This window comes from Pan troglodytes, chromosome 1, assembly GCF_028858775.2.
Source record: "Pan troglodytes isolate AG18354 chromosome 1, NHGRI_mPanTro3-v2.0_pri, whole genome shotgun sequence".
Taxonomy (NCBI): Eukaryota; Metazoa; Chordata; class Mammalia; order Primates; family Hominidae; genus Pan; species Pan troglodytes.
This window is the reverse complement of record NC_072398.2, coordinates 29,810,598-29,831,840: the sequence shown is the minus strand read 5'-3', so window position 1 is coordinate 29,831,840 and position 21,243 is coordinate 29,810,598. Positions and strand designations below refer to the sequence as shown.

The 21,243-nt window shown below is 39.0% G+C and overlaps 1 protein-coding gene across 19 annotated transcripts in view; it reads left to right on the top strand.

Annotated features, from left to right (window-relative positions):
* The window catches only part of LYPLAL1 (lysophospholipase like 1), a 219,891-nt gene that overhangs the window by 107,779 nt on the left and 90,869 nt on the right, over positions 1 to 21,243 (top strand). For 4 of the 19 annotated variants that reach the window (XR_010149943.1, XR_010150069.1, XR_010149973.1 and 1 more), the window contains one exon: positions 12,534 to 13,618. The gene's annotated coding sequence lies outside the window, so the exon portion shown is untranslated. Of the gene's footprint in view, positions 1 to 12,533; positions 16,776 to 19,416; positions 19,669 to 21,243 lie in introns of those variants that run through there. The other 15 variants (XR_002940785.3, XR_010149991.1, XR_008537707.2 and 12 more) reach the window with 10 other exon arrangements.

The window sequence follows — 21,243 nt, the reverse complement described above, 5'->3', positions numbered from 1 at the left end:
AGGAGAAGGTTTGGAACCAAGTTTCTCCCTCCACTGCATGCAGCCAAGCAACTACTGTAGAACCACCCTCCCCAACACACACACACACACACACACAGCAGGTGAGACTGGAGAAGGCTCTTTCTCTCCAAAAACCAAACAGGGGAGAAGTCTAGGAAGAATGAAAACTGTCTCGCCTCAATCATACCCTCTCACCTGCTCCCAGGATGCCAATTGTCAAACTTATGCTGGTCCCTCCACACCCACCCTCATGCTCCATAACTGACAGAAATTAGATTTTTTCTTTTTTTCTGAACGGCCACTGAAAAATGTCTCTAGATAAGTATTTGAGCTCCTCAATGGAAAGGGGACGTCATCCCCACAGACCCTGCCGTGATCCCTGAGAATCAGCACCTCTGCTCATAGGTACAGTAGTTGCAGCAGTATTTTAGCCACTCTCTCTTACATGCACTTGGACAGAGAAGAATGACCAGACATTAGAGGAAAATGTGCAGCATGAGCATGGAGACCAAACCCCATAAAACAAACAAACAACTAGACACAGAGGACTTAGATGAATCAGAGTCAGTGCAGACATTGAAAGAAACTTTTCGAAAATCATAATGTCCTCAAAGATACACAGGGAAACAAGTCTGTAATAGAGATAACAGTTACCATGAGAAAGGATCAGAAGCAAATAGGAACTCCTGTCTATAAAAAATATAAAAAGTAAAATACAAGCATTAAATAGAAAATTGTAAGATAGGGCCAAGCAACTCTCAAAAGTAGAACAAAAATTAAAGAAGAGAGAAATGGGAGGGAAAAAGATAAGAAAAAATATATCATAGATCTTGTGAGCTCTCCAGCTATTAATTAGGAGTTCCAGAAAGAAAAGAGAGAAAATGAACGGGGGATATTATTGAATAAATAATTTAAGACATTTTCAGACTGAAAGACATGTGTCTTCCCATTGAAAGGACAATGGAGCACCTAGCACAATGAATGACAAAAAAAAAAAAAAAAATTCCAGGTAGGTTATGGTAAAATTTAGAATACTTGAAATCAAGAAAAGATCCTAGAAGCTTCCAAAGGGGAGGGGGATAACACAGTCAAATACAAAACAATGGTCTTGAATTTCTTAACAGCAACTGAATCTTAGAAGACAGTGGAACAAAGCGTGAAAAATTCTGAGTGACAGTGATTTTCAACTGAGAATTCTGTTTTTTTTCCAAAAAAATCAAGTATAAGGGTAATGCATTTTTTATTTAAAATAATTTTGTCATGTCAGAAATATAAGTGCTTTAGAAAACAACATAGTAAACCAACAAAGAAAATGCAAAAATTGTTGTCTATCATGAGAGATGAAGGGAGGGTTCATGATTACAGCAGAGTGCGTAGTAGGTCTAGAGAATTATCCACCATAAAGGAATGAAAGTTATCATTCTAGGATGAAATTATCCATCCTTTTCTTGGTGGGGCTCTAAGAAAGAGAGAAATGGGGGCTGAAGAGATGAAATGAATGTGTTTGAGTGAATGGATTATTGATAGGCCTATGGCAGACGTGATGAAATGTTTGGAAAATAATTACTACAAGGCAGCACAGAGTGTTGGAGTGATTTCTCCAGGGCCACACATCTAGTAAACAATGGATCTGGGCTTATAATCTAGCTCCAAATTTGGTGCTCTTATCCAGCACCCAGTAGGACTTTTCAAGCACGTGACAACAGGGCATGTTCTTTGCCATGTCATTTATGATGTAACTTTGATTATAATATAGTAAAAAGAAAATTCGGGTGTAACTTTATTGAGAGGTACTGTTTGGGATGGGGGCAAAGAAACAAATCTTCATCATCCATGCCTAGAATTATCGATGAAGAAATAGCAGTGCATGCATATGATTCACAAACATGGAGCTAAGTACAAAGGAGAAGCAGAGCAGTTTAGCGTATTTGCCTCTGGGGAGCAGGACCCAGGTGTGGAAAGGGATGGAAAGTGGAAAAATCTATTTTTCATCATAAGCTGTTTCGTGCTAGTTGAAATTTAAATTCTACCCTCATCACTCTGGCTAAAATAAAATTAATAATATAATATTTTAAAATTAAAGCACAGCATTTTTAAAAGAGATATCGTAGTGACTGACAATTGGCTGTACAGCCTTTGGGCAGAGGAAAGGCAAAAAAAAGTTTATTAGGAACCATAGAAGCATTCAAGTGTTAGGTCACTGTAAGCATTCCTGCCATTTTTAACTAAAAAGATTGTATTGCTGCATTTGTGATCTGTGGGTAGAGACTTAGTCATTGAGTCAAGGCCTTGTACAGATCAGTTTGATCTTGTTCATATCAGAAGAGGGAGGAAGCAGTGGGTAATGTAGAAGTTCTATGCCTGGGCACTAGTCAGGCATTTGAGACTCAGAATGAAATTGTTCTTATGGTGATATGGTTTGGCTCTGTGTTCCCACCCAAATCTCATCTCAAATTGTAATTCCCATGTATGGAGGGAGGGAGGTGATTGAATCATGGGGATGGTTCCCTCCATGCTATGTGCATGATAGTGAGTAAGTTCTCAGGAGATCTGATGATTTTGTAAGGCAGTTCTCCCTGCTCTTTCTCCTCTCTCTCCTTCTGCCATGTAAGACATGCCTTGCTTCCTCTTCTGCCATGATTATAAGTTTCCTGAGGCATCCCCAGCCATGCAGAACTGTGAGTCAATTAAACCTCTTTCCTCTATAAATTACGAGTCTTGGGTAGTATCTTTATAGCCGTGTGAAAACAGACTAATACACATGGCTTAATGAGCAAAAGTCCTGATCACCAGAATCATTAGAGATCAAACAATCCCAGAGGAGCACTCTGCCTCATTCATCGTATTCAGAAGAATGAATAATAAGTAACGCAAGGAAAAATGCTTGAGGTGATGGATACCCCATTTGTCCTGATGTGATTATTACACATTACATGCCTGTATCAAAATATTTCATGTAACGCAATAATATATACACCTACTATGTACCTACAAAAAGTAAAAAATAAATACACAAGAAAATATTAAATGGATTCTCATAGTAAATTAAAAAAAGAATACAAAGTAGCAGCAACTATACATATGCTACATATATGCCAAGCACTGTTCTGTGTGCTTTTTTATGTATTAACTAATTTAATTTCACAACAACTCTATGATGTAGGGACTACTCTTACTGTCTTTATTTTAAAGATGCAGAAACTGATATCAAAGAGATGTTAAAGACCTTCCCATGGTCCACAGGAGAGTTGGGGCTGACTCCCAGGCCAAGCTCGTAACCTTTCCCTGCCTCCATTCCCCAACTCTCCTCTGTGCCACTGCACTGGTGGTGAGACAATGACAACAGAAAGCAAATTGGATTGAATCCTCTGTAAAGAAAACTAATACATTTGAATATGAATTTTAACCCAGGTAGTGATCAACCAAGAGAAAAAAATGGCCCACTGAAAATACTAACATGAAATTAATGGTAATAACACTTCAAAATTATACAGTGGTAGTGTCTACACAGTTAAGAAGGCAAGCAAGACTAAAATTATTATGTGGAAAATTCAGATTAAAGAACTCACCACAAAATTAGTGGAAAATTATTTTAAAATATTTGTCATGAGTAAGTCTTCAGTTGTAGGTTTTCCTTAAGGAAAAGAAATCAACTTTGTTGATAAAGCACTTTTCTCATCTTCATCTTTAAACATACAAACGAAATCAGAATTAAAGTAAAGATTAGTTGAAAAACTTACTGTTTTGACTAATGAAAATTTCATTGGTGAAGGAGATAGACTGCTGTATAATACAATGTTAATTGAAAGCACTCATAAAACACTAATTGCACTGGAAATAGATGAGAGGTGCTTCACATGTGTTTATATCACTAGAGGGACACTAGCACAGGGTAACATTTAAAATATCTAACACATTATTCACAATAGCCAAAGGTCGAAACAACCCAATTGTCCATCAACAAATGAATAAAGTGTTATATCTGTGCAATGGAATATTATACAGTCACAAAAAGGAATCGAGTACTGACATATAGCTACCACATGGATGAACCTTGAAAACACTATATTAAGTGAAAAATGCTAGACATGAAAGGCCACATATTGTATGATTCCATTTATGTGAAACGTCCAGAATAGGCAAATCCAGAGAAACATAGTAGATCAGTGGTTGCCTTAGGGTCTGAGGGGAGGTAGGAATGGAAGATGAATGCTAATTGGCATAAGGTTTTCTTTTAGGGGCAATGAAGTTGTTTTGAAGCTAGATAGAGGTGGTGGTTGCACAAGAGAAAGTAACTAAATATCACTGAATTGTGCACTTTAAAATGGTCAATTTTACATTGTAATATGTGAATTTCATCTTTTTCTCCTTCCCTTCTCCCATATATTTGTGTATACACACACAAACACATTACTCAGAGATAGAAATTAGAGACAGAGATAGAGATAGAGATAGAAATAGAAATAGAGCTAGAGATATACACACACACATACAAAACAACCAGCCGCAGTGCATTTGGAGGGCTGCAGGTCCCACAGGCAAGCAGATAACTGAAGCTCCTGGGGACTAGATGGCCACCAGGTACTGGCCCTCTAGAGTTCCAGGGATGCAGACTCTCCCACTGGGGAGCAGAGATATGGGGATGGTGCATGACAGTTGCAATAGGCTGGCTAGTGCCTTCCTTAAAATGACAAACTAGGGGGTTCCTAGGGCCATGAGATCATTTGGGGACTAGAAGCAGGAGCTGTTTACTAATTGGCAAGTTACTATTTTAATATTAAACAACAAGCACGATATTGATGAATTTCAGTCCTGATTGGAACTAAGCTCAGTTTAAAATTTCAAAACAAACAATCTATCATCCTTGCTCGTATGATATGAAAACAAGCACAATTTCATAGCAATAGCTATCCCTGGCTTGCAGAGGGGAGGTCAGTCAAGGTCACTAAGAAAAAAAATAAAGATGCTTTCCTTTAAAATGCTTTCTCTCTGAATTTTGCAGCATCCTTATGTAAAATGCATTCTAGCAAATTAGGAGTCTCCTTCCCTGAATGAAAACAAAAGCTGCCAGGCCTCCTAGGCACAGGCTGAGAGTGGGACAGTGTCACTGCTGCTGCATCCCACTGGTCAGAACAAGTTACGTGACATTCATCTCATCAAGAGCTCCATCAGAAATTCTGAAAAACATACTTGACTTCTTCTGCACAGCCAGCTTCAGCTCCACGAAAACAGCCTTTGGTTTTTGCTCCATAAGATTTGCCTGTTCTCCTCTGTATAGTGACAGTTGCAACTCATGATCTTGATTTTCATGGCCCATCATCTCTGCTTTTTGACACTTTCCTGTAATGGTTTGCTTTCACTTTTTTCCATTCACATTTTTACTTCTTCCTTGAAAAAATCTGCATGGAATTGAAGCTAGGGAATGGTATGGAAGGAGGACACACAATGAGAGAAAAACACACTTTGTCATCTTTCCAGTTGAATGGCAGGATGGAGCAACAATAACACATCTACCATGCATTTACTCAGCTAGGTTAGTTCATCATTTTGCTCCTTGAGGTATGGGTTTGGGTTTTTTAACTCGGAATCTCTATAGAGATGATATTGGCCTCACTCTGATACCTCTAAAACCAAAACAATCCTCTTTTTATCCGAATGCAGGAAAAGAGGTGAGGAAGAATGACAAGGACTTGCTGCCCAGACTTCTTAGTCCCACCAATACGTAAATAATTGAGCAATGTATTTAACAGAGAGATAACCTGTCTACAGAAAATGCTTTAAGAATGATTTCCATTGCTACCCCAAGCTACCCTTATGCCAGTGCAGTTAGGTCCCAGGTAGGATTTGAAAAATCATATTTTCCTCACCAAAAAAGATATATGGATGGCAAATAAGCAAATGACAAGTTGCTCCACCGCGTGTATCTTCAGGGATATGCAAATTGAAACAACAATGAGATACCTATTAGAATAGCCTACACACCTATTAGACACTTACACATCTATTAGATGCCTACACATCTATGAGAATGGCCCAAATCCAGATCACCAACAGAGCACCAAACACTGATGAGAATGTGGAACAACAGGAAGTCTCATTTGTCACTGGGAAGGCAAAATGGAGGAGCTACTTTGGAAGAAATTTGGGAAGTTTCTTACCAAACTAAACATATTCTTTACCATGTGATATAGTTTAACTCTGTGTCCTCACCCAAATCTCATGTCGAACTGTCATCCTCACTTGATGGAGGGGCCTGGTGGGAGGTGCTTGAATCACGTGGGTGGACTTCCCCATTGCTGTTTTTGTGATAGAGTTCTCACAAGATCTGGTTGTCTGAAAATGTGTAGCACTTCCCCCTTCACTCTTTCTCTCTCCTGCTCCACCATGGTAAGACATGCTTGCTTCCCCTTTGCCTTCTGCCATGACTGTAAGTTTCCTGAGGCCTCCCAGCCATGCTTCTTGTACAGTCTGTGGAACTGTGAGTCAGTTAAACCTCTTTTCTCCGTAAATTATCCAGTCTCAGGTAGTTCTTTATAGCAGTGTGAGAACGGGCTAATACACTATAAAATCCAGCGATCACACCTTGGTATTTACCCAAAGAAGTTAAAAATTTGTATCCACATGGAAACCTACACAGGAAAGTTTATAGCAGTTTTATTTATAATTGCCAAAATTTAGAAGCAACCAAGATGTTCTTCAGTAGGTGAATGGATAAAGAAACTGTGGTATGTTCAGACAATGCAATATAAGTCAGTGCTAAAAGGCAATGAGCTATCAGGCCATAGAAAAGCACAAAGGAAACTTAAGTGCATATTTTACTAAGTGAAAGAAGCCAATCTGAAAAGGCCATATAATGTACTCCAAATACATGACATTCTGGAAAAGGTAAAACTATGGAATCAGTTAAAAGAAAAAGATCAGTGACTGCCAGGGTTTGAGGCGTGGGATAATTTATCTACAGAAAATTTTCAGGGCAGTGAAAATTTTCACGGAAGCACAGAAGATTTTCAGGGCAGTGAAAACACTCTGTATAATGCTATATTGATGAATACATATTATTATACATTTACCTAAACCCATAGGATATACAACACTAAGCATGAACCTTAAGGGAAACTATGGACTTTGGGTGATATTGATGTGTCAATGTCGTTTCATCGACTGTAACAAATGCACCACTCTGGTGGGAGATGTTGACAATGGGGAAGGCTGACCATATGTGGAGACAAGAGTATATAAGAAATCTCTGTATCTTCTTCTCAATGTTGCCATAAACTTAAAACTGCTCTTAAAAAACTTGTCTTACATGTTTTAAAATTGTACTTTAACTTGTGAGAATTGTGGTAGAAGTACGCTTTAAAATTAATTCATGCCTCTAAAATATTGCATTTGTCATAAGATGTCATTAGGCACGCTCTCATTTAAATCATCTTGCTCGAATTTGGTCAGGAAATGTTACCGTCTTAATACATCTGGATGATAAACATAGGCTCCTTTCCTTCTAGGGAGGCCATGCAGAAATGTGCTGGCACAAGTTACCTCTTGTTTTGTTTTTTTTTTTTTTTTGCCTTTGGAAATTTCTTTGGAGGCACAGGACCCGAGGATGTGTAACTGAGATACATTTCTAAGGGCGCAAGGTTAGAGAGAAAAAGGAGGCGGCAGAGAAAAATTTGATAAGTATCAGAGTACATGCTATGCTTAATGCCGAAACCTGATCATTACTTAGTCTGTCCACCTCCCAATCATCGTGATCTGAGAACCAAGGAAGCCCTTGAGAGCTGTGGTGAGATCAAATGAGGGGATGCATGTGAAATGATTTTGTAAATTGTAAAGTGCTGTATATTTATATTCTTCTCACAGAATGGAGGCTCTGTGGGGAGTTTTTATTAGGTACTATGGGAAGAGAATACAAAAGAAATCGAATTCACAATCCTTGTGCCTAATGATCTTACAGATTAATAGCAGACAGAACATGGTAAGAGAGCTAGTGTGAGAAAATAATATACCACACACATAAAAATCTATAATACAAGCCAATAGGCTGTAGAGTGTGGGCATGCTGAAAGAAGTATGGTTTTCAGTGAAGACTCTGCTTCAAGTAGAAAATTACTCTCAGTCTTTTCACCAACATTCTGTTTTAGATGTTTTTCTTTTTCATGAGCTGCTGGTATTGTCAAACACTTTCAAGCGTATTGTTTTAGTTAATGCCCACAATTGCTCGCGCCATCCTCATTTTATAAATTAAGAAACCACAGTTCAGAAAAGTTAAATAAATATTTCAAAGATGACATAATTAAGTGACCAAATTTGGGTTTAAATCCAAGGAGATCTCTCTGATATTAATGCCCCTTGGCCACCCTACTTTTTTCATCAGAGAAACACATTAGTTATCCCTTCCTTAATTGAATGAGAATTAGTGTCTAATGGCCAATCCTACTGATCCACAATCCTCTAAATCCAGATAACCTGGGGCTCAGTGAGAGCTGCAGGTAAGCAGCAAAATCCTGGAGATTTGGCTCTGCCTTTGTAATGCCAGGAGATTGAGAAATGTCAGCCTTGGAGAAACAACAGGTCACCTAGGTGCTCTTGCTAAGACCCATCAGAATGCTCAGGTGTGATGTCTTGGTTTCATGCTGCAAATAAATAAGTAAATAAGTGGACATGATTGTGGCTCTATTGTGCTGTGTCATTCTTAGGCATAGCTGGTTTCTCCTGCTAGTGTGCTTCCATGGCTTCCATCTCACTGTTAGAGGCATTCGAACCAGAGGAACTCCATCTTGAGTGAGGGCTAGGAAAAATGAGGCTGGGACTTTCTGGGCTGCATTCCCAGGACGTTAGTTATTCTTAGCCCCTCTACATGTTTAGGTTTAAAAGAACAGATTGATAACATTTACTAAACAGACCTAGACTTCCAACATCTTGAGAAGCATTTCTAATTTTGCTTTAAAAATAATAATATTGACTTTTACAAAATACAGTGATTAAGAAAAGTAACCCTTTATCACAAACCCTTATAGCAGAGCACATCTCCCTATGATATGTTGTTGTTGTTGTTATCCTATATATAAACAAGCATTGTACCTAGAGTGGGAGCGTTCCTCCTCTTACTTTCGGGAATGCCCTTCTCTGTCTGCGGAATAGCTATTCTTTCACCACTTTACTTTCTTAATAAACTCGCTTTCATTTTGCACTGTTGACTCACCCCAAATTCTTTCTTGCGCGACATCCAAGAACCCTCTCTTGCAGTCTGGATTGGGACCCCTAACATAACTTGTGACCATACCCAAATGCACTATCTTTATATTCTGTACATGCACCTTACACGTGGCAGGTATTCACAAAGTTTTGTTGAATATACTCTATTCACAGACCAGCCTGGTGTAGGAGGTAAGCACAGTTTATGGTCATGGAAAACCTGAGATCAAATCCTATATCTACTATTACTGGCTGTAAAATCTCAATCAAGTTACTTAGTATCATTCTGTCAGTTCTCTTGTTTGTAATGTAGGGAATTAATAGCACCCACTTCAAGGATTGTTAACCAACGCTTGAGTAAGCTTCTATAAAGTGCCTAAAATAACACTTGGTATATAGTAAGTATCAAATAACTCTAATTATGATGTTTCATACAGTGGTGTTTGTTGACAGAAAAAAATGTCAAACAACAAAGGAAAATACTCAAATAATCTTTGCATATTTATAAATTCTCAATATGTTACATAATGCAAGACCAAAGAATCTCTGATGCAGATATAGTCAGTTTGTGTTTTAGTTCAGTCTTTTAGCTTCTATTAAATGTGGAAGAAAATACTCTTTTATTTATTTTTGTTTGCTGTTTTGGATGGTTTGGAAGTACAAGAAGTAAAAAGCATACAAATATTTGTAATAAGTGCCAGCTTTGAATCTTCTCTACAATCTACTGTCCTTTGTTCTATTGGGAACACATGTCAGCTGACTTCACTAATGATTCCTCTCTAATAATAATGCTTACTATGTTTCAGGGGTGTTAAGCCACCTCTTCCCTAATATTCAGGTTTCACCAGGTCTCCTGACTCTTGGAGGGACTGGAGATGGTGATGATTACAGTCATATGTCCCCGATTTATTTTACTTCCACTCAAAGATAAGATTTCTCCCCCAACCTCTTAGCTCTCTATTTAGGTGCCAAGTTAGGCCAAGTCTTTTTCTTCTATGCACCTAGATTAGCAATTAAAATCACCTGTCACAGGGTTACAAATGCCTTCGTGCTGCATTCATCTGTGCAAAAAAAAAAATGTAGCTTCTTTATTATGTTACAAAATGCTCCCATTGTCATCAAACGCCACCATTCATTGGAAGCAGGATAAAGCGGAATAAAGCAAAAAAAAAAAAAAAAAAAGAAAGAAAAGAAAAACTTAGCTTGCTTGCTTTTTTCAGGATTGATTACAGTTTAATGCAATAATTGAAATAATCTACATATCCCAGGCACTTATGAATATATTTCTTAGTCTCCTGCTCTTCAAAAGCAGGCACCTGGGTGTGCAGTGGGGGCCCACACAATAGAGATGAACACGTGGGCTCCTCACCTGTCTTTTGCTCCTCTTGTACTGCAGCGATGTCTTGTCTCTCCCGACACCACCTTGTGTTGCTGCCTTCTGATCCTCAAATCTCAGCTGACGGGACAGGTGGTCCTCCCTGCTGACCCCCTTCACCTCTCCTGGGAATGTGAAAGCCCTGAGATCTCAATGGGACTCGAATTTGGTTCCCAGCCAGATAGTATGCCCTGAAGTTCACAACCACAAGGCACTTTCACACCAACCACTGGACTCCCCTCTTGTAATCCTAGATTCTCAGTAATATTACATCCTCCATTTGGAACAAATAGGAATTGCTGAGTCCTGCCCATGCTACCTGGGAGCCCAACTTAGTTAGGAAGATCTAAGCTCAAGTGCTCTCTCTGCCTGTCAGAGCAACCTTTTTGGCACTGATGCCACCTTCTGCTGGTGCCCTACCAGTCTGCAGGACATGCTTCTTCTGTCAGAGTCCCAAACCTAAAACTAGGACTAAAACCTCGCTGCCCTCATTTCCCCAGCACAGCTGCCTTTTACACCTCATCTAGTCTTGTAGCTACATCCAGCTGATTTGAAAACTGATTTCATCTTTAGGATATTCACTGAACACTTTAGATGTACTACATACTGTGCACTACACAGGGGTACAATGTCAAGTAAGGTAGGCCCTCTGTTTCTAATCACATAAGAAGGTTATTATAAAAATATGTGTTTTATAGTGTGTTGAGATAGAGAGGCAAGGCTTCCTGTGTACCCATAGAAGAGCTATTGAGCTAGCCTGGCAGATGGAGCTTCAGAGGAGGCTTCCTGGGATAGGAGACATCCATTCTTACCAAAAGCAATTACCTCTGCTCCCACCCAAAGGCATGTGTTGTTGATGTCTTGTTAATATACTAGTGGATTCACTGCTTGGGGACCTTTGGAGAGCTCTGCAACCTTTTAGCTGTGGCCTCCAAATAATTTTCACATAGTAGATTCAGTGGTAAGGAAACCAGTTCTACTGCGTCTGATCATTTCTTTCAAAGACTACAAAATCAGTCTCCGAGTTTACATCTGGGATGGGATAGCTTGCAGGAGCCTTTTGAGGAGATTCTGAGCACTTCCTTAGCAGATGCCAGAAATGAGAACAGCTGTTCTCCACAGAGTTTTGACATTTCTGGTCTCCGCAAACCATACAGAGCTGAAAAAAATAAAAATAAAAAGGGTGGGAGAGATAGTAGAAATGGGAAGGAATATAGGGTATTTCCCCCCCCCAAAAAATAGGTTGATTATGATATTATGTAAAATATATTAGAAAGAAAGAATCCCATTCCCCAAATTTATAATTTTAGTTTTTGTATCCCTGGCTTAGAGTTAAAAATATAGTCTCTCTCCCCCCAACTCTCTCCCCTCCCCCAACTTGGCAATTTAGTGCAATCATATCACTGGAGACATTGTTTTTCTCATCTGTCACAATTTGTTGTTTATTTAAATATGGAATCAAGAAATTCACATTGAAATTAAACATCTTGTTTCCTACGGCTGAAAGCCAGCAAGAATTTGTCTTTGGAAGGCTGATTACAAAACACGAAACAGCATTTTTGTGTAATGTCTTTCCTACTGATTTCATCAAGTGATTAGTATCTGATTATGACTGAGCCACTAGACGTGCATATATTAAAATATAGCTTAGGTATCTTAATACACAATATATCCAGAATAGAATTAATGTGTATTGAAGTAGCTTGTGTTTCCAATATGGCATCTGAGGTTAATCAGAACCTCAAGTTTAAGGAAGAGAAAGGATGCCCTTGGAAAGACAATAAAAACATCCATTACAGGACTTATGTTTTCTCTGCCTTGTCCCCCAAGCTTATTCAGTCCCCGTGTGTCACATGTCCAGCATAGACCTGTGTGGTCTATGGCACTAATTCCTGGGGAAACATCCAAATTGCAGATTATCTCCAAAGCCATTTGACTATTTTCCCACTGTCTTCTCCTTTAGGCTACCATTGAAATGGAAAATTTGCTGGAGAAAGTTGATTAACATTTCACGGAAGAGGAGAATTGTAATAACCATTTGATAGAAGAGAGATGTCCTTGAACTCAATCTATCCTGAAGATGCTCCTGAGAGGGCAAACAAATAACATCTCTCTGGAAGGATGCCTGCCTTTGTCAAAGCTTTCAAATCTGTATGACTTCTATCTTTCCTTGGCTTCCCTTACTCAATTAGTCAAGAATCCTTGTGGATGTTTGACATAAAATGTCACTCACATCTGCCCTCCTCCTCAACTTTCCATTCCATCCTCTCCACAGATGCCTGATGCATTTTCTTCTGACTCAGTCTTCTGTTTTTCATGGAGAACAGAGCAAGACAGAAGCTCCCGACTGTGGCATCCAAGAGCAACTTGAGCTGCTCCCTTACTTATCTCTGGTAATGATTTGAATCCTTTGCTTTTGCCAGACTGACTCATCTAGTCATTGCTCCCCAAATATTCATTTCCCCATTATTTCTTGTGGCCTAAGCACCAAATTTTGTTCTTTCAAAATCTACTCTTCCTTCAGGTCTGGCTCAAATTCTTTGTGATGACTGTTCTACCATATGGCTTAATAGCTAAGTACACATGCATTGACCTCAAGCCTTCCCACAGCTCAGGTTCCTGAGGCACAGACTCTGGATGGAAATTAGCACATAATAGGTTTATTAGAAAGTGCTCTTGGAATTAACATCTTTGGAGGAAGAAAAGAAGCAATATTGTCCAGAGAGGGAAGTTGAACTGCAATGAAGTTGCCACAGAGGCTTCAATGAATCCTTCTGGGAGTAGAGCTGGGATGTCCTTTCCAGAGTTTTCCAATTAAGGGAATTGTATCTCACCTCAATCTCTAGTCTGAACCTTGGGTGAGGCAGCTTCTTTCAGCCAATGGCAATTCCTGGAGGCACCAGGAGTTATGAGCAGTCAACACTCTTTCTTTGCTCCTGAGAAAATTGAGTGCCCTCTTTGGTCCTAAAAGCAGCTCTGGGCAGCACTCCACAGCATCCACTACAGACTTAGTGAGTTCACCCTGGCTCTCCCACTTACAGATTGCAGGTAAGTTTCTTAACTTGCCTATGCCCTTATCATCACTGCTACTAAAAACCTACATATGCTGCCTTCTGTTGTCATTTTAAAAATCTAATTATGACTCACATCACAATTGTTCACAACACACAACCATTGAGAACCATGGAGCTGGGTTATGAAGTCTCTAAGGTAAGAGATTGTATCATTTTCATCTTCATACCACCACCTCCTCCCTTACAAAGGAATTTTGTCATTGTAAATTTGTCTTGATTTGCTATTTTTTGGGTTTAGCTCTGAAGTCATGTATTAGTAAAGAGAGATATAAGACAAATTTTCCTGCTATTTTTATAAATTCAGTATTGAAAATAGATTCCCATTTCCCAGCTTTGAGACCTTTTATTTTAAGCAATATTTGTTAGCAGAAAATGTCTGTTCTGAAAGAGGTGTGCCATGAGGTCATGTTGACTTATCTCCCTTAATTTCCCTAATGTCCCCTTCTCTTCAACTTCTCTTCACTGCTTTCTTTAAGAGTTTTCAGATTGCCAGAGCCTTTCTACTGGTTTATTTGCCATTGTTCTGTCCCCTACTCCAGCTACCCACCAAACTACAACTAACACCATCATTGTTGCTCATCACAAATCTGATCATATGGTTCTTAAATTTCTCTTTTGCTTACAGAATCAAATCCAAAATCCTCACTTTGGCATTCAGAAGGTCTTTGCAATGGGCCTTCTCAGCACCTTCCGCTAAATCCCCCAGCCTTCTGGCCCCTTCCACCTTCTCCAATGAATGCTAAGCTCCAGCCACATTGACCTACTCATTTCCTGCAATATATTATGTAGCCTTTCTTGTCTTTAAAATTGCTTTTTCTAAGTGTGCCTTTTCCCTCATTTCTCTCATTGGCACATAGTTGGTGTTAAATCAATATCTGATAAATAATAAATTAATGCATACATGGTGAAAATTTTCTAAATTTTAAAGTTCTCTGCCCATGGAGTAGAAGAACATAGCATCTGACATTTTGGCAATATATGAACACATAAATGAATCAATCATAAAGAAATAATAACTTCTGAAAATCCAGCCCATATAAACAGTTATTTCTAGATCCACCGAGCTTCTGCATGCTGGGCCAGGAAGATGCCTTTGATGGCTAGGGGATATGTAGGTTTCTGGGTTATGTTCCAGCTGTCACTCTGTGCAGGGCCTCTGGGGTTCTGCACCTGAATAAATGGTTAAATCTTCAATCCTAATATGGCTGGGCATCCAGTTAGTCATGACTGAGACAAAGGGTAAGGAAGGTGAGTACCTCTGTGAACAGTGGTTAGTTTGTTTGGGCATTTAACCAAAAGGGTACTCAGGGTCTTTGAGACACCTGCAGAGGGAATTATCCATCAACCAGGCACATAAGTGGAGAGGACAAGCTCATGAAAGAAAAACATCACCCTGAAGACGGGTAGCTGGGAGGCAGGCGAGGGAAGCTAACAAAACACCCTTCTTTTATGAGTCACTTTTTTAAGGTCTTGCTTAAATTTTTTGTTTAAAAAAATTATGATTTAAAAGGTTCAAACAGCCTAGGGAAGTAAATCCATGCATACTTCCAACATTAGTTAATATTTACTAAGAAATCATAGGTTACAACAAATTAAACTTTTTGGCTCTCTTACTGAGCTTTTCTGGCCAACCATGTTAGGGACTGTTCCTACAGATAGTTTATAACTATTTTTTTACCCCTCTAAGCAACTAAAGTGCAACGAATCAGAAGAACTCTGGGTCCATGTGGTTCTTAAGCCAGGGTCTTTGGAAAATGGATTTGAGGTTGAGGAATGGATCAATGTGAACAGGCAGACACTAGACGTGCCCGCTAATAACTGGGAAAAGTGAGTTAGATTTCTCCTTGTTTGAGGTGGAATTCCTTCATATAAACCTGGGCACCCTCAGAGAGAAATGCTTTATAGTCCAAACTGATGTTTATTTTGGACTCTGTTTCTCTTTCAGCTTTCAGTTGCGACCTTAGGAATGAGCTCACAATTGGAAGCAAATCTGTCTTCTGTTTCTACTGTTAAAGAATTACCTACCCACTGACAAAAACACATAGGATTAACAATGGCTTTGTCCCAGATAGATGCTTTTTGGAATTGTACAAACTGTATTTATGATGCTGGTACATTTTGGTCCAACTTTTAAATATTTCAATAAGACTGATTGAATTCTTAGTAAATAGAATACTTCCTCTGTTCAGTTTTGCTCTGTTGAATGCTGGAAGTTTGGTGAGTCTGACCCACTACACGTATCTCAGATGATTTAAAAACAAAGGCAGGCCATTTGGTTTTGATGCTGTGTCTGTTTTGGGCAGTGTCTCAGATTGAAATCCTGTGAATAAAAAGTGGTTCTGAAAAGTTATTCTTAGCCACTTAGGTATAGGCTCTTAGTCTTGAGAAATGGGTAAGGCTTCTGAATGTCTGATTTAGTCATACAAATCATCATTTGGCATATCTCTTTTGTGGATTTTCATTGGTATTGATTCAAAAACATTTCCAAAGTTACTAAAGAGAGTACTAGTGCATTCGTACTTCATTGGTTGGATCCTTGAACAGACTGCAAGTTATTCACATTGGAGTTGACATTTCCCAGATTCTCTGGAAGCGATAAAGAGGGTAGAAGGAACTAACATGTATTTATTCATTTGTTTTACCAACAAACTTTTAGTTGGTAAAACACTAACACAACAAACCTTTAGTTATTCAAACACTGAGCTGCATGTTTTACACAGAACAACTACCTTACTCCCCTTAACAATTCTATAAAACCCATTTTATAGATAGAGACTCAGAGAGGTTAAGTAACTTGTAAATGAAGGAACTAGTAATTGGAGAACTTGAAATTTAAATTTAGATCTACTGGCCTGAATGGGTGGCTCATGCCTGTAATCCCAGCATTTTGGGAGGCTGAGTGGGGTGGATTCCTTGAGCCCAAGAGTTTGAGACCAGCTTGGGTAACATGGCGAAACCCCATCTCTACTAAAAACATAAAAATTTGTCAGGCATGGTGGTGTGCACCTGTAGTCCCAGCTACTTGAGAGGCTGAGGTGGGAGAATCACCTGAACCTGGGAGGTCAAGGCTGCAGTGAGCCGAGATACGGCCACTACACTCCAGCCTCGGTGCTGGAGTAAGACCCTGTCTCAAAAATAAAATAAAATAAAATAAAATACATTTAGGTCTTTCATTTTAAAAGCCAAGGCTTTTTCATTAAGCATGGAACCTCACGAATGTGTTATGCATATGAAAACACGACCACTAAAGGAGGCGCTGAGGCTCTGATTTGAGCATAGCCAATCCCTCTAGCCACTAAGGGAATGAGAATATATGAAAACCACCTTCTTCTTAGGGCAGTTGCTGAACCTCTCTCTCTCCCATATTTCCTAGTTCTGTCTTTTTCCCACCACCCAAGATGTCTCATGAACTCCCACAACAGGCAAATTAGGGAACATCATTTTGAGAGTTCTCGCCAAGCAGGCCTCTGACACATCTCCTGGCTTTGAATATCCTCAAAACATTTCAAAAGAGAGGATTTTTAAAAGGAGGTTTAAAAAGAAGCAGACCTGGAGTTGCACAGAGGCAGTGAAGACATCCTTGAGGTCATTCTTTCTTTTTTCTACACTGATGTATTCTCTCCAGAGTGATAATAATCTTTTTTGAAATGCAGGTCTAAGACGGAAGGAATTTTTATCTGGAAGAGTAACATAAATTAGCTTTGACTGCCAGTTTCCACTGATTATTACTTTCCAGGCGGAATTCCTACAAATTCTTGAGGCATGACCTCCAATGAAAAAATAAAACCCCTTTAAAAACTCGTTGAGAAATTCCAGATAACTTTCACAAGAGACTTAATTTTAGAGCATTAACACAATCTTGGTTGGAAAGATAAAACTACAATGCAGTTATTTGGTAAAAGTCATTACTTCACAATGAAGTCATTGGAGATTATTTTACTGTGCTTATCTGCCCTCCCCCAGCTTTTTTTTTTTTTTTTGTCTTTTAAACTTGGTTCCTTACCCCCAAAACTAATTTTATTATGCATTACTCAGTGCACTCTAGATTCACCCTTATAAAAGGATAAAGTGTTTCCACAGATAACCAATTAGAAGCAGCCAATGTGGGACTCAACCTACCAGGGTGAGCAAACACTGTTACCAGTTATTACATAGTAGTAATATGTACTATGTATTATCACATACATTTGGTTTTGGAAACCACAGGAAAGATTAAAAAAAGAAGGTATCATATGAAATAACAGACTCAAAGAGATATCTATGTTTTTTTGGAAGAGGTTTAGGTGTGGAGGAAGTGAGAGCATGAATACTGGTGTTTACCGAGAGCCTAATAGGTAACGGGGTGGTGTTGAGTCATCCCCATTGGACAGATGGGGAAAGTTCAAATCAGAAAGGTGAAGTGATTTGTCCAAGGACTCGCGACTTTTAAATAGTGGAGCGGCAGCAACTCGAGTCCAGGAATGTCTGACTGTAAAGTTGGTTCTCTTCCCACTGTAGAGTGTTGCCCTTTCATGAGCTGGCCTAAGTTTAGATGGGAAAACATGAAGACTGGAGCCACATGTGCAAAATATATCAATGGTTCAGAATGGCCTGAAAGGAAAAAGTTATTACTACCTACCACTTGCCCTAAAATTTTCACTAACTTGAAGCTGACTGGTTTTTTCTTGAAGCTGATTTTTTTGGATGTACATATATATGCACACACACATAGGTATATATGAAGTGTTTCCTCAGATAACCAATCGGAAGCAGCCAATGTGGGACTCAACCTACCAGGGTGAGCAAACACTGTTATAGGCTTGCTCAAATATATATATTTGAGACAGAGTCTTGCTCTGTCACCCAGGTTGGAGTGCAGTGGTACGATCACAGCTAACTGCACCCATAGTCTCCTGGGCTCAGGCTATCTTCCCATCCCACCTCAGCCTCTTGAGTAGCAGGGTCTACAGGCAAGTGCCACTATGCCCACCTAATATGTTTAGTTTTTGCAGGGACAAGGTATATCTATGTTCCCCAGGCTGGCCTCAAACTCCTTGGCTCAAGGGATCCTCCCACCTCGGCCTCCCAAAGTGATGGGATACAGGTGTGAGCCACTGTGCCTGGCCTATATTCAGTATTTGTATACAAATACAATCATAAGGAAAAGTATGGTTAAGTTATTATCTTTTGGGGCATTTACATGAAGAAGCATGATTGTCTTGTGAAAATAATGGTTATTTTTAAATAGAATTTATCTTTCCTATCAATTTTTTAAAATTTTTACTTATGGCCCATGAACAGGTGGAAAAGAGATTTATAAAAGAGGAAAAAAGGGGGGGATGCTTTATGAACCTATGAGATTCTTTATCCTAACTTTTTTTTTTTTTTTTTTTTTTTTTTGAGATGGAGTCTCGCTCTGTCGCCCAGGCTGGAGTGCAGTGGCGCATTCTGGGCTCACTGCAAGCTCCGCCTCCTGGGTTCACGCCATTCTCCTGCCTCAGCCTCCTGAGTAGCTGGGACTACAGGCACCCGCCACCATGCCTGGCTAATTTTTTTGTATTTTTGGTAGAGACGGGGTTTCACTGTGTTAGCCAGGATGGTCTCAATCTCCTGACCTCGTGATCCGCCCATCTCGGCCTCCCTAAGTGCTGGGATTACAGGAGTGAGCCACTGTGCCCGGCCTATCCTAACATTTCCTAATGTCCTGAGAGTTCAGAATTAGCCAGTGATGGAAATTATCTTTTAGATATTTCAAAGTTTGCTTCCTCTTTTCAAGAATATTTATATTTTCAGGAGTGGTGGCATGCACCTGCAGTCCCAGCTACTCAGGAGGCCTAGATGACGGATCACTTAAGCCCAGGAATTCGAGACCAGCCTGGACAACATAGCAAGACTCCACCTCTAAAAAAAAAAAAGAATATTCATATTTTACTGGTTGGCATACATGAAATCAAAATGGGTTGTCTTTTCAATAACGATTCAACATTATTTATTCTTCAGCAGTAAAATTCCACAGCATGAATTACATTACATAAATCTACTCATTAAGCTTATTGATTGAGCATCCTATTTATTCAAGGCAAAAGAGATACAAAATAAATAAACACATACTTTTCCCCAAGGTATTCACAGTAATCTAAGAAAACAGGTACAAAAAGACATAATTCTGGTACAGAATGGTGAGGCTCATGTCTGACATATAAACCTGTGAGGGAGCATAATTGGGCTTTCCAAATTTCAAGCTATCCAGAAATAAGAACTATATAGAAGAAAAATTGTACTAGAATAAAAGGAATTTGTGATTATAGAGCATGGGAAAAATATAAGTTTATTTGCAATTCTATTTAGACCATGCTTTTATTGTAAAATATTTTTCAATAAACCACAAAAAAATCCAAAGTAATTTTATTTGCATTATACCTCTTAATCTTGTAGTGTTTCTGAGACATGGAAAAAGGCAAGTGCTTTTATTTCTAATTTATAAATAAATGTGTATCTTAACTTCAGTTACTCAATTGCCCCCCAGAAAATCTAACATAACCCTATTCAATAAGATTCTTTAAAAATTTTACAACTCTGAAAAGCTCTTCTGTACTCTCCTATTTTTAACTAACAGAGTTATTTTTAAATGTACATTTTAATTCTTTTTCTCATTTTTGATACCTGATATATTTTAAATGCCTCTCTTTTTTATCACTTGCAAAAAGTGGCCAGTAACTAATTCTCCCTTCTCAAATTCCTTTTTGATTTTACAATAGTTCATATTTGTTTTGAATTTTTTAAAAAACACATGATACAGATAAGCAAAAACAAAGAAAAGACAGAATGAAAAAGAGAGAGAGAGAGAGAACTGGGGGTAGGGGCTCTAATTAGAAAAAGGTGCTTCTGGAACGAGCAAAAGGGGGTGTGCATAGCAAGGCAGCATTGCCAGCAGTGTTAAGGGTGCACATGCTTCCTGACTTTCTCCCTGTGATGATCCTATTATTCTACAATTCTTAAATGTAGGTCCATCTATTATACTTATTTCTTTCTACTTCATTTGTACTTACCTTAGCTCAGAGGTGCTTCAATAACTGTTAACTGATCTTGCTTCTATCTCTCTCCATCCATTCAGATTACGTTGCCTAAATTAGTATTTTCCAAGAGTCACTCTTCTGGGCAAGTATTTTCATTAACTTCACTGGTCTTATAGTATAGAATACCACTCCAGGCCCTGAGCATATTCTAACAGTAAGTTAATTTCAGCCTTATTTTTTACTATTCCCCTCTCCACCCCTGCTTTCCACAGCCCAGAAGCTCCTTATGTTGGTGAGGTGTAGGAGGAGCACGGTCCTCAGAATGAAACTGATCTGGGTGCAAATCCTGGCTTCATCACTACAGAGAGGTTGTGAATCTAGGCAAGTTTCCATATCTCTCTGAGTCTCAATTTTTTTTCATTTATGGAATAAACATAATATTTTTCACCTTGCAGGAACGTGTGGAGGATACATGAGAAAGGTATCCAAACATACATTGCCTAGTGTGGGGCACACCTTAGGTTCTCATTAAGAGTTAGTTTCTTTTCTCTCCAGTCAGATTGTCCCTTTCCCTTTTTCACCTCCAATCTTTGTCTGGGATGCC